This window comes from Spermophilus citellus, assembly GCF_964194105.1.
Source record: "Spermophilus citellus genome assembly, chromosome: 1".
Lineage (NCBI taxonomy): Eukaryota > Metazoa > Chordata > Mammalia > Rodentia > Sciuridae > Spermophilus > Spermophilus citellus.
The window spans coordinates 143111234-143124097 of record NC_138182.1 but is presented as its reverse complement, the minus strand read 5'-3'; the positions used below and the strand labels follow the sequence as shown (position 1 = coordinate 143124097).

General features: G+C 32.9%; 1 protein-coding gene across 9 annotated transcripts in view; it reads left to right on the top strand.

Moving 5' to 3' along the window:
• The window catches only part of RAPGEF6 (Rap guanine nucleotide exchange factor 6), a 213992-nt gene that overhangs the window by 106981 nt on the left and 94147 nt on the right, over window positions 1-12864 (top strand). The gene's annotated exons all lie outside the window — the stretch shown is intronic.

Below are 12864 nucleotides of genomic sequence, written 5' to 3'. Positions count from 1 at the left end.
TGTGAACTTTTATATTTGTGGGCTTGATCCATTCTGATTGTTTTTAATTATATGTGATATTTGGTAAATAGTTGTAGAATAAAATGATGAGTGAATAAACAATTTTCTATTATTTCTAAACCCAGGACTATGTATTTTGAGCCTTTGCTATTATTATTTGTGTGTGTGAGATAATAAGTAATGATCATGCTGCCCCTCAGAAATTTGGAGCTCTACCTCTGAGAATCTGCAGCTTTTCTAAATCACATTTTCTCTCATCCTATTTACAACCTAAGGGACTCTGAACAAATGTTGTATTCTTCATGGTGCTTTCTGTCTTAAAAATTTCAAGAACTTGCTCTTTTTTGTTCCTGGTTATCTAATACCTTCTAGCAGAATTCTGCTGTCTTGTTTTCTGAATAATAACAGAATTCTTGGTAGAAGGTTCTTATATATTCTTGGTAAAAGGGCACTAGAGTGTTATTGAACAAAATTTTTAAAAATTTTTGTTAAAACAAAAAACATTGTGGAAATGTAAGATATTAAGAAGGAGTTCTCTCAAAACTGGAGATAGCTACTGTTGCTAAGGACTTTTAAATGTATGTTTTTGATTAGTTCAGATCTTTTAACTACTTTTAGGTAATGCTGAATATTTAGTTGTATATTGTCATTTTTCATGCAATTAAATTTTCCCTAAAAATACTACTTTTAATATTGTATTCTCGTGCAGCTTCCAGATTCTCTCCTGTCACATGTAGTTTTATTGATAAATCTGTAAATGACTGATCATTTCCTTCTGATTGAGTCATAGAAATTAAATTGGGCTGTGGTTATAGCTCAGTGGTAGAGCGCTTGCCTAGCATGTATGAAGCACTGGGTTTGATCCTTAGCACCACATGAAAATAAATAAATGAAACAAAAGTATTTAAAAATACAAAAACATTAAAGAAAAAAATTAAGTTGCAGGATTTAGGGTATGAAAATTATTTTTTAAGTTTCTACATAAATATTGCTATCTTCTCAGTAGGTAGGCATTTAAAAAAAATTGTTTCTATCATTGACCATATATGAACTTCAGGAGTATTGGGGAAAGAACAGGGCATACCCTTCTGGCTGTATGGGATAGTTCTCCCTCTGCTAAAGGTGACACTGATTCATATGGATTTGCACAAGGAACCAGAATCAAAGGTTTTTGTCATACTTGAAATGATTTACACAGTAAATGCTTGAAAAAAAAAAAACTCTCTTGATTATTGTCTAAGCAATTCAGTATTAACATATTAAGATATAAGTCTATGACAATGATTTGTGAAGGATTCTGGTTAGAAAGAATTAATAACTACTCAAGCATAACAAATAAATTAGTTCTAGTTGTTATGGCCTTTTAATTTGATTTGTTATCTGTTCAATAACTGAACTATTTTCTGTATTTGACTTTTATAGTATTAGAAAATGTAGTTCTTAAAATTAGAGAAGTAATAAAAAGGTAATCTAATGTAATGCAGGCATTTACAGATAGAGACAATATTGATAGTTTAATTTTAAAATGAGATTTTATTGTTTTGTGGGGCACTTTAAATTATTGGCATTTTATTTTTGAAAATTAATATGCTGTTTCAAAACTGTAGATTTATACATGATATATAATGTATTTCACTGACTCCTCTTTTTTTCAGTATGTTCTTTTGTGCGAGTATGAAAAATGTTTGACACAAACTGCCAGTGTAGTAAAGAGTAGAAACATGGTGGTGCCTTTTATTGTTCCTTCAGTTTCACTGATTCTAATTATAGAAGCTTACATCACCTTAGTTGATGATAACAGCTTCTCGCTCCCTTCTGCATTTTCTTTCTAGATCACTCCCTAAGGATAGGTCATATTTCATGGTGCATGTATCCTGCTGGTGGCTTTGACAGGACTTTTTTGACAGCATGTGGTAATCAGTTAGTGGACATAGATGACAGTATGCTGAAGCACACTGTTTCTTACAAAAGAATAGGAAAAGGGTATAACATAGCCCTTCCTTCAGAAAAGCTAAGAAATAGACAGGATAGGCAGTTTGAAGGAAGAATTCCTGGGGGGCACCAGTAATTAGAGTGAACCACATCTGATAACTACAGAGATTCATTTCAGATGTTCAAGTTAGGCATGGGAGGAAAAGGGTGTCGAAAAGCTTGCTGTGTTCGTTTAAAAGGGCTGTATATTACCTCTGTCCACTGCAATGTGCATCATTTATTCATTAATTTTTCAAAAGGATTCAAGTGTTTTACTGTGTAAATCAGTACCTTTAACAGTTTATATTTCAAAAACCAAACAATTACAACTAATTTACTGAAATGAGTGCCTGTTCATTTTATTTCATACAACTACAGAATTTTTTTCTTTTGTTCCTCGCCTTTGAAATTTGGTTTCTCTAAATTGTGATTATGTTTCACTGTGCAGATGGAGGATAGACTGTATTTACTATGCTTGAGATTAGTATATATCTGGTTTTTCTTACTCATGTTTTTTTTTCATAATGCCTAGAATGTATATCTTCTGATAACCTGTCATAATCCATAGTAACCTTTTTACTTCTTTCTTGTTTATGTTATTACTTACTGAAATAAGTGGTTTATATGTAGTCCGTTTAGTAGCAATCAGAACCTTATCTTTGGTTTTCTACACAATATAGTTTGAAATATTCCAGTTTATTTTTGTTTATAGTTTATACAGTTAATATTAATTTTAATAACTGTATAGCAATTACCTTTTTATAAAACTATATTGTAATGTTTTGAAACTTTGTAGTAGTTTAAAGGGTCCTCTAAAAGATTTCATCAGTATGGCTTAGTATCATGGCATTTCATGTGCAGGGGAAGTGTATTCACAAATGGCTGTTCTTTGGTGATGATTCTAGACATTGTGTAGATCAGGACATTCTTCCTTGTTGCAGTTACTTCATTAGAATTGGTAAAATAATAAGGTGAGGTCATGATAAAATTCTGTGTGATGTAAGTGAAAAATAGCTTATTCTTAATAAATTACTATTCTCTCAAGGGATTTTCTTTCTTCAGTAATTAATTAAAAGGTTAAGTCGGTTTTTTCTGAAGAAACAATTTTGTGTATCATCAGGATGCTGTGAATTCATATGCTGAGTATAGAATTTGACCTGTTTGTTTCTTTTCATTGTAGTGTTGTTGCACAGGGAGATTTTGCATAATAGGATCATCATATAGTTTTTTTCCTAGAATAGCAGATATTATGTGGTGATTGGTAGAATGAGAAGGATGATGTCACCTTCACTTACAAGCCAAACTGAAGGAAAAGAGTTTTGTTCCTTTATTGAGTTGGCATAAACCACAGTATATCTAACATATGGCATTATGGATTGTGTTTTACATGCTGTACAGCAGTTTTTTAAGCTGTTAAGTGACCATCCCCCCTTGCTAAGCTTGAGGTCCTTCTTTGTGTGATACCAGCATGATTTATAAAATGGGAAAGGTTTCCATTAGGATTTTGCTTTTTGTTTTGGCTGTAATTTATCCTACTTACACTGTATGTGAATTGAAATTGAATTATATTTGAGTCCTGTTAGAATGATTACGAAGTACAAAATTTTGTCTTTTTGCCAATTTATCTTCAGCAAAAGTTTGTCTTCATCCATGTACAATGATTTTCCATTTTTAAAAAAAGATTAATATATTTTAATTTATATTCAAATGTTTAATATGTTTCAGATATCAACTCGGTTTGAATTAAATTGAAAAAATGCATTTGAGCTTGAAAATCAACCTGAACAAATCAAATATTCCATGTTTTACATTTAGAAAATTAGTCATGCTTATTTTATTTGAAATTTAATTTTATTTTTAAACTTATATTTTATGTATCTTCAATTTGGGGGAAAAAGTTCTTGCATTTTTGGAATCATAAGTTTATAATTATGTATTTTGAAGCATGGCTTGTCTTTGTTCAGGATAATACTTAGTTTTACTTAGTTACATTCTAGTTATATAAGTAGCAGCATAATTTCAGATTGGCAGTATAGTGTTGTTCAAAAAGTGACTCAGACTTTGCCCAAGGGGTATTAAGGAACCCCTCCCTCCTACCCTCCCCCCTTCTTGAGCCCAATGACAAGGTGTTTCTTCTGTAGTAACTGAAATCCTTTGTTAAAACTTGTTTTAATCTCCTTTTATGATGCATACCCTCACTCACTAAATTAAAAATATTAGGTGAATAAAGAAAAATGGTTCTGTTGCCTTAATTTGTTCACTGATTGTTATTCTTGGAATTTTGCAATTTTGCTGCCTGGATCTGTAACTATTTTATCATTGGTAACTGTTTTCCTTTAGCCATTGAGAGGCACTATTATAAGCTTAAGTGCTCAGGTGGGAGTATCTGCAGTTGATGCCTTGTGAAAGAAACATGAAGAAAGAAGAAGTGTGGGTACTAGAGTTATTGTTCTTTTCAGATAGGAGAGGGTGTGGCAAATTAATATTTTTCTGTAATTTTTAAAGAAAAAATTAGGCCATTTCCTTTTAGTTCAAGCTCATATTGGAAGGAGGTTTAATCATTTTCTCCTCTGACTCCTTCTGAGTTTTGCTGACCTCTCATCTCTTTCTAGGAATTTAGCAATGGGCCACAGAAAGGTACTATATTATACAGATTATTATTCTTTTAAAGGAGTTGGTGCAATGCTGCATCTGTTGTTCTGAGGATTTTTTCAACTTTTTCTTGCAAGAATGAAATTATATTTATTAAGCTTTACTGTTCTCATATAAATCTTAGCACCAGTTTTTATATTTTTAATGTTAGAGTAGACGTGAAGATTATACCTTTCAGAACAATTGTTAGATAAAAAGCAAGTTTCGCCAACAAAAATCCCTCAATTAGTATTGTTACAAAATACACATGTGACATCTGAGTACTAGACTGCCTTATGTATTTGGAATGCAAGAGTATCTCACCAGAGCTAATTATTTTCCCTTGGGAGGACAATGCTGTGTTAAATTTGAATAATAATTTACAAGTATGGCTTCTGAAATATAGCTTTATATCAATGTACAGAATTAAAACTCAAAATGGATTTTTAAAACAAATGCAAAGGGTATGTAAGTGAATTTTTTTCTTACAGAATTCAGCTTGCTGATATGTCTCACTGAAAGAGAGAGAGAGAGAGAGAGAGAGAGAGAGAGAGAGAGTGTGTGTGTGTGTGTGAGAGAGTGTGGGGTGTTTTCAATAAATTGCTCTTTGGGCTACATCTGCAGATACAGTAGCCAATTGATCTAATGCAGTTTCTGAAGGCTTTCTGTACAGGTGATGTCATCCTTTTAGCTCTATTCTCCTCCCACTCTCTTTCCTTCTTATTAGATATTTCATCTTACTGCAGAGCATAGAATCAATAGGAGCTTCTCCTTAGGGAACTGCTCTGAAACAGACAAGGACAGTAGGAATTAAGACACTAACATAGAATCTTGCTTTATCAAAAGATGAAGTGTTTTTGTACCATATTATACATAAATTTTTAACCAGAAAAGCCAGACTTAGATCAACAGCACTGTCTTACTGATGCATTATAACAAGAAGCAGTACTGCAGAGCTGTAAACAGTGCTTGTGAAAAGAGGAAATAATTTGAATTTTGGAGATTTCTCAAGCATTCTACAGGATAAACCTCTTATGGCATACATTTTTTCTAACTACTATTTGTTCAGTGGGTTTTTTTTTTTATTTTTAACCTCTGATGGTTATGCATATAAAGAAGAAACTTTTAATCTTTAGGATACAGTATTTTGGTTTGCTTCAGATGAAGAAGGATACTGCAGTGCTTATTCTACAGACTGAAATAAGTTGAAGAAGAAACAGCTATAATACAGAGAAGAAAGGTTTCATAGAATCCAGGAACACAGACTTGGTGCATGTTGCATTATTTGCTTTGATTGGTACAGTATTAACTGTTAAGCTACCATGGTGCATGTCTGGTGCATGTCTGTGCCAGGTGCCTGAGGACACATGTAAATGTCCAAAACAGCCAAAATTCTAAACTTCTTTATTTACCATGCTTTGCTTGTTAAAGTGAACATTCTAATAAGGATCATTACAGTTATTTAGAACAATACTCTTAAGCTTCTGAAGGCTCCTGATTTCAGTTTGTAAAGGGGTTTGGAGAAGCTGCGTTTATATAATACTACAGTGGTGTATGATTTGTAAAAAGAAACTTAACAATTTTGTCAACATTCTCATCGGTGTGGCTCTGAAAAAGAAACTACCAGCCTAGGAAATGGCTTTTCTTGTTCGCTGTTATGCCAATTGTCTTCAGCCATGGGCCTCCAAAGTAAGTAATTATTATTTTCTTTGAGATTGATATAATACAGTTATTAAATTTAAATTATATTTTGAATTATAAATTAGCATTACCATGCTAGTATATTTTCTAAAACTTGAAGAACTACAAAGCAGCCTAAAAAGCTCAATATTATTGCTATTTTATTTTTAATTCAAAGACATCTGTAAAGCATTTTAATATAACCTCTGAGACAATTTGAAAAGTATCTTTTAAATAATCTGTTGTCTTGAAAAATGTAGTGCATTTGATGTGTACTCTCTTCAGACTGAATTGTCATTTGTTTCTTGCCATTACTAAAACTATGATCATACTCTTTTAACTTGAATTTATTTTGTTGCTTTACTTTCTTCAACAGCTGGTATATTTAGATATATGAGTGAAATCCTTATATTTTACAACATTTTTTACTAATATGGTGCTAGAGATAAGTTATGATTGAAGAGTACAGTTTTTTGAAGATTAAGTGGTAATTCGTAAGCAGTAAAATAATATGAAAAAAACACTGTATGAATGTAAAAATATTTAATAATGTTATGAAGTATTTTTGAAGTAGTAATAGATAAACCTTTTGTCATTTTAAAGCAAACAAATATTAACTCTGAAAATAGCAAAATGCCACATATAGAAAATGCTAGGTTGTTGCAAAATACATACTGTAATTCAGTAAATTTTATTGTTCATAGTGGCTATTCATAACATCTGCAGTTTTATGCCACTTGAGTCATCATTCCAGTCTTGTGTGCTAATTTCAAAACAAAAACAGGTGTATAAATTTTTAGTTTTATATAACTGTTTTAGAAAATATTTTAATAATAATATTGAATGTTAAAATTTCTTCATGGATCTCTAGAATAGAGACAGAAGCCCTTTTCAGGAAGGTATGAAAGTCTTTGTTTAAAGGTTTCCCTGTTGATCATGACTAAGGGAGAAATACCGTGGCAGCATCATGGTGTACTGTTTTATTTGGCTTAGCTCATTGTATATCTTTTCTAAAGGCATCTTCTGGAAGGACTTAAATTCTCTATTCATTTGACTAATAGCTGATTCTAATGTAAAGAGATGGAAAGAAATCTAGATACACAATCTATTCATGCTATTATCTGCACATATTTAGAGGATAGCCTCTTTAGTGCAAATGCCACCTGTGGGGCCCAAGCATTACTGAAGCTTGATAGTGGCACTACTGAGGTTTCAAACTATGTGTGGAAGATAAATGGGTGAGATCAAATCAGGCAAAACTTAACAATGAAGCATAGGGGTTGTTTTTTAAGATTACCAACAAAAACACTTTGGAGGTACTAATAGACAACTTTTGATCAGAGATTTAGCAAGTATAGAAGAATTTATAAAAGTACATGTCTTCTTCCCTATCTCCAATGTTACTTCTGACAGAATTTTAGTCTTAGGCTTATTTTATCATTAAATTTTTATTGCTTGGTACTTCTGATTCCCTAATACATTTTCTTGTTTTTAATTTAGTGATCTATGTATTCTGCTTATGTTACTTAGTATTTCACTGCGCCAAATTCATTTATTTTCTTGCTAAAATAAGTAGTTCTATCAGCAAGGTCCTTAGGGGATGAATCTTAAGTCTTTGTATGTTCAAGATTCCTATTTATATTTTATCCTTAAAATGATGTTGAGTTTGTCATAAAATAACAAGTCCAATGTCTTTTCCTTTTAGGACTTTGAAAAAGCTAATGTACTGTCTTCAGCTGATTATAATTTTTGTTATGTTACTTTAAGTAATCTGTTTTTCTTCTTGTTAGTGGTGGCTAATTATGTTTTTATTTGTTTTATCCTTGGTGCTATCAAGTTTTATCATAGATTGTCTAATGTTTTGTTTTCTTTCCCCTTCTTGGTACTTGAAGGACTCTAACAAAAGTTGAAGATTCTCATTTGTCTTCAGTTATGAGAACTTTGTAGTTCGTGGAGAAAAAAATTACAATTGCTTCTTTTATCTAGTTTCTCCACATCTTGGAAATCAGAGTCTGTCAGTAATGTCTCTAAACATTTATTTCAGTTTCAGTTTCTGACTCACTAATTCATTTTCTGTTTGTAACCAGTACTAGTCATATTTTAGATTTGTAAGTTTAACCATGTATTATATATGGAGTTTGTTAAATGATTCTTTTCCTAACTACTTTTGTTTTCATTTTATGGATGCTCTTCTTTTTCCTTATTGTTTTATTAGCTCCTTCTTCAAGTATAAATCCTTCTCTTGGTTGTGTTTTTGGATTTCTTTCAGAGTGGTTGACTTTTCTCAGGGAAGGTTTTAGTTGGGGGATTGTTTTCGTGGTCTACTAGGGTTGTTTAATGGGACTGTTTACTAGGTGGAAGAGGCAGACCACTTGGGTTTCTGTTCTCCTTCTTTTAGGTGCTTTTGGAGTCATTAGTCATTGGAAATTTATGCAAACCTAAATCATTTCTCAGTCCATATTACTTTGATTGTCCTCATCATTTGACAAAGCTGATTGTTCCCTCCTTCAGAGACTTTCTTCAAAATAAAAGTCTTCACCGTGACCTACAAGGCAATGTGATGTCTTCCTTTCTCCCAGCACTCCTTCTTACTCCACCCACTGTGGTTTCCTTACTTGTTCTCAAACTTGACAAGCATTTTTATACCTACTTCCTCTTTTCTCAATGAGTCTGTCTGCCTTTACTTTTATAAATATTAACTGTAAATATTGATTAAAATTTTCTCTTTGGTTTCAAAAATATTAAAGTGGGAAGAAATGCCTTAGAATTAAAAAATAATAATAATTAGATTATTTAACTCTCATCTTTTACAAAATAATGAGGAATGCACTAAATTTCACCAGTAGTTTTGCATGCCTCAGGCATAGTACTGTGATGATCTGGTGGATATACCCAGGGCTAATAAGATTGGATACAGTTGTTTCCTCTGGGTTTTTGAGAAATTTTAGACTGTCCACAAAACAAACTGCAGACTACTTTTTAGATCTTGGAAACATGACCACCCCCCACCACTCCCACCCCTATCCCCCTCAGCTGACACTTTTCTGCATATGTCACTCTGTCAAGTCCTGGAAACTTCCTTATAATTCTGGTGGTTCACTTTTAATTTCATAAGGCTTCCATCTTCTTGTGCCTTGTCTAATGTCTCCTGTCCCTCATCTGTGTGATTTTTCTTTTACTTCATCTTCTGTGTTTCCAGAGTAGTCTCTTCCAACCACTTACTTGCTTAAAACTATTTGAAGGTTTTCTTTTAGTATGGAAATCTATGCCCCCAGGAATGCCATATCTGGCATCTCCTACAATTCTTCTCTACATCCCTACCTGAGATATATTGGATTGCTTATGGTTTCTGAATACAGCATGTCTCTAGCCTCATGCCATTCAACAGAAATATAAAATACTAATAAGGTATTCTACTTTTTTTGTTATTGTTTCAAGTCTTCTAAATTTAGTCCATATTTTACACTCACAGCACGTCTATGTCCGAACTATCCTTCCTTGAAATGCTCAATATGTGTGACTGATGTTACTGTGTTGAGTGCTATATTTCTGGGTCTTGGTCAGCACTGTTTAGTCTTGATTATTCCCAGGACTCATCTTCTTTTTTTTTTTTGTTTTTTTTTTTTTGTTTTTTAATATTTATTTTTTAGTTATTGGCGGACACAACATCTTTGTTTGTATGTGGTACTGAGAATCGAACCCGGGCCACATGCATGCCAGGCGAGCGCGCTACCGCTTGAGCCACATCCCCAGCCCCCAGGACTCATCTTGAACATTATTCTTCCTACTATCTATCCAGTGAGAATGAGGTCTAAGTTACATTAGTTATTTTAACTTTAAAAAAAAAAAAATTGAATCTCCCAAAGATTCAATTTGTGTTGTGGCCAGCATCAAATATACACTAGGTGCTCCTAGTTCAGCAGAGGGAAAATAAGACCACCAAGCCTGTTAGAAATGTTTTATATATATAATAAATTAGTAGAGGGTAGAGTTCTGAAATGTCTTCCTTTAGGCAGCACATTGGCACTTTTTAATATGTATCCAAGAATTATATTTATATCTTGGTCATTTTAAAACAAGTAAGTGACTTGCAGATAGGCACAGAAATTATGTTTTTAAAGGAAGTTTTAATAATGCAGTTTGGAGTTTAACTGATTTTTGAGGATTGCTGTTCTGTTGGAGAATTGATTTTTTAAGTATATTTAAGTACATTTTTAGGGTTAATAGTATATAGTATTTATTATTTTTAGAACTCACTGAAAGCTCTTAAGTGAAATAATGTTTGAGTATGGTTTGTAAGGAACTAAAAGTTTCACATAGCAAAAAGTATCTTAAGATTCTTGGTTGTAGCAGATTATTCTTGAAGGCTAAGTTTTTAAAACATGAAGTGGAACTTAGAACATGCATGTAACATTATTTTTATGCTATATGTGTCTGCATTCCAGTTGATCTCCATACTTCCTTTGCCCTTCTATGCTGAAAGTATTTCTCATGACCATTTCTTGGCCAAACATGTAAATTGCCCTCTAAATTTTTTTTGGAGAGATACCTGGGATTGTCCTAAAATTAATTGCCATGTAAGTATTTCTTTTTGGATATATGGAATTATCCAAAAGCACTATTTCACATTTGTAGGATGCTGATAAGAATATTGAGGAAAAGTAACTTTGGAGAATCCTATGTGAAACAGATTTCTTTTTTCTGGGACTTCCTGACTCTTCCATATATACATTTGCTATCAAAAGAGTAGAGAGGCATAAGAATATCATTGTTTTCCAACAGCCAAATACTCATGGATTTTATCTTCTGGAATGGCTCTAAACAATTGACAACACACTATGCTGAGTGAAATACTGAATATGCATATGCTAAATTTCTTTTTGTTTCCTGTACAGAAAATCAAATGAAATCTCGTCTGTTCAGATATCCTTGGAAACCTGAACAGCAAAGTGTTCAGAAGTCAAATATATTCATTCATTTATGCTGTACATACTTAATGAGCAGACATGTATACAAGATAGGTATCACTATGCCAGGCCTTCATTTGGTAATAAAAGTGGGGAGGGATATTAATATATATATATATATATATATATAGAGAGAGAGAGAGAGAGAGAGAGAGAGAGATACAGAAAACATGAGTTCCACATTCAGAGCAGTAGAGTGAAAATGGAACTTTTTAAATCTTCAAAATATACACTATGATAGGTTAAGCATTTAAGACTTGAAATCTTTCTGTTACAGCAACAAAACATTGTCTGCTGAGAAATATAGCTGCTCTTAATGTCATTGTTTTTCCCCCAGATCTATAGTAGCCTATTGAAATCAAATTCAAAATTCCCACATGGTATTCATGATTACATTCTTTCTGTATAGTCTCTCCTCAGTATCTCTCTGTCGCTATATCTTCAGTCAAGAACACCCTATATACTTAAATAATGACTGTGTTCAAGCTCAACCACATACTCCCACCCCTACCCCACCATGTAGGCTCCAGTAGAGGATAAAAGTTCAAATCTGGGAAATGTATGAAGGAGTCTAGAAAATGGGAAAGTTTTGCCAGATTTGATGGGCTGAAAGGATGAGAATGAATTGAGTTTGCTGATGAAAAGTCAAGTCCAGGCTGGATCAGGAAGAAAAGGAAAAAAAGCAGATAAGCTGCAAGAGAAAGTTAAAGGAACCAATAATTTATTTTGAAGGAACAGAACCTTTATGTTACTTCATTTGTTATAAAGAAAATAGAAATTATTGAGTATTGAAAAGAAATTGATTTAGAGTCAGTTTGCCTGGGTGTCATCCCAGCTTTTCTGCTTTCTAGCTGTGTGACTAAGGGCAAACATTATACTTTCTCTAAGCCTTGGTTTACTAATCTGTCAGTTGGGTATAATAATAGCATTTACCTCTTCTAGTTCTTTGATTAGAGTAGGTAATCTGTATAAAAGGCATGTAAAGTGTATTTGCTACTGTTTATGTATTTACTACAAGTAAGAAACACTCAAATGGTAACTGGAATCACCAGTCATTATTGTTCCTATCCCTTAGGAAGCTTGGGGGAATGAAGTCTGTTTTCTTTGATATAGAAAGCAGATGGTATTTGCTTATATATACTCTCCACTCTTAAACTAAGCTTCTTAAAAGCAAGACCTATCTGTTATCATGTTGATCTGACCACCGACATCCCTGGCACAAAGTATAGTATCATAGAGAGTGCTAGAATCAAATAGGACTGGGTTTGAATCCTAATCCACTACTTCTTGAGGGTGAAATTGGGAAATTATGTAATTTTACTGCCTGCTTTCTTTATCATAAAGTAGGAATAATAATAATGACCTGCTTTTTAGGAAGTCGTGAAATGAATATCAGTCAATACATTATAAGCATTACCAAACCTATTTCCAGACTCGTTCTGGCTTTGGTTTATTACTCTGGTATCACTTGTATGAATGACTTTCTTCTCCTTAGTCTTCTTACTTCTTCTCTTTGTTTTCTTACTTGGAAGTCTTATAGTGTTATAACATCTCTTATCCTGGCCAGGTGCAGTGGCACATGCCTGTAATCCCACCAGCTTGGGAGTCTAAGACA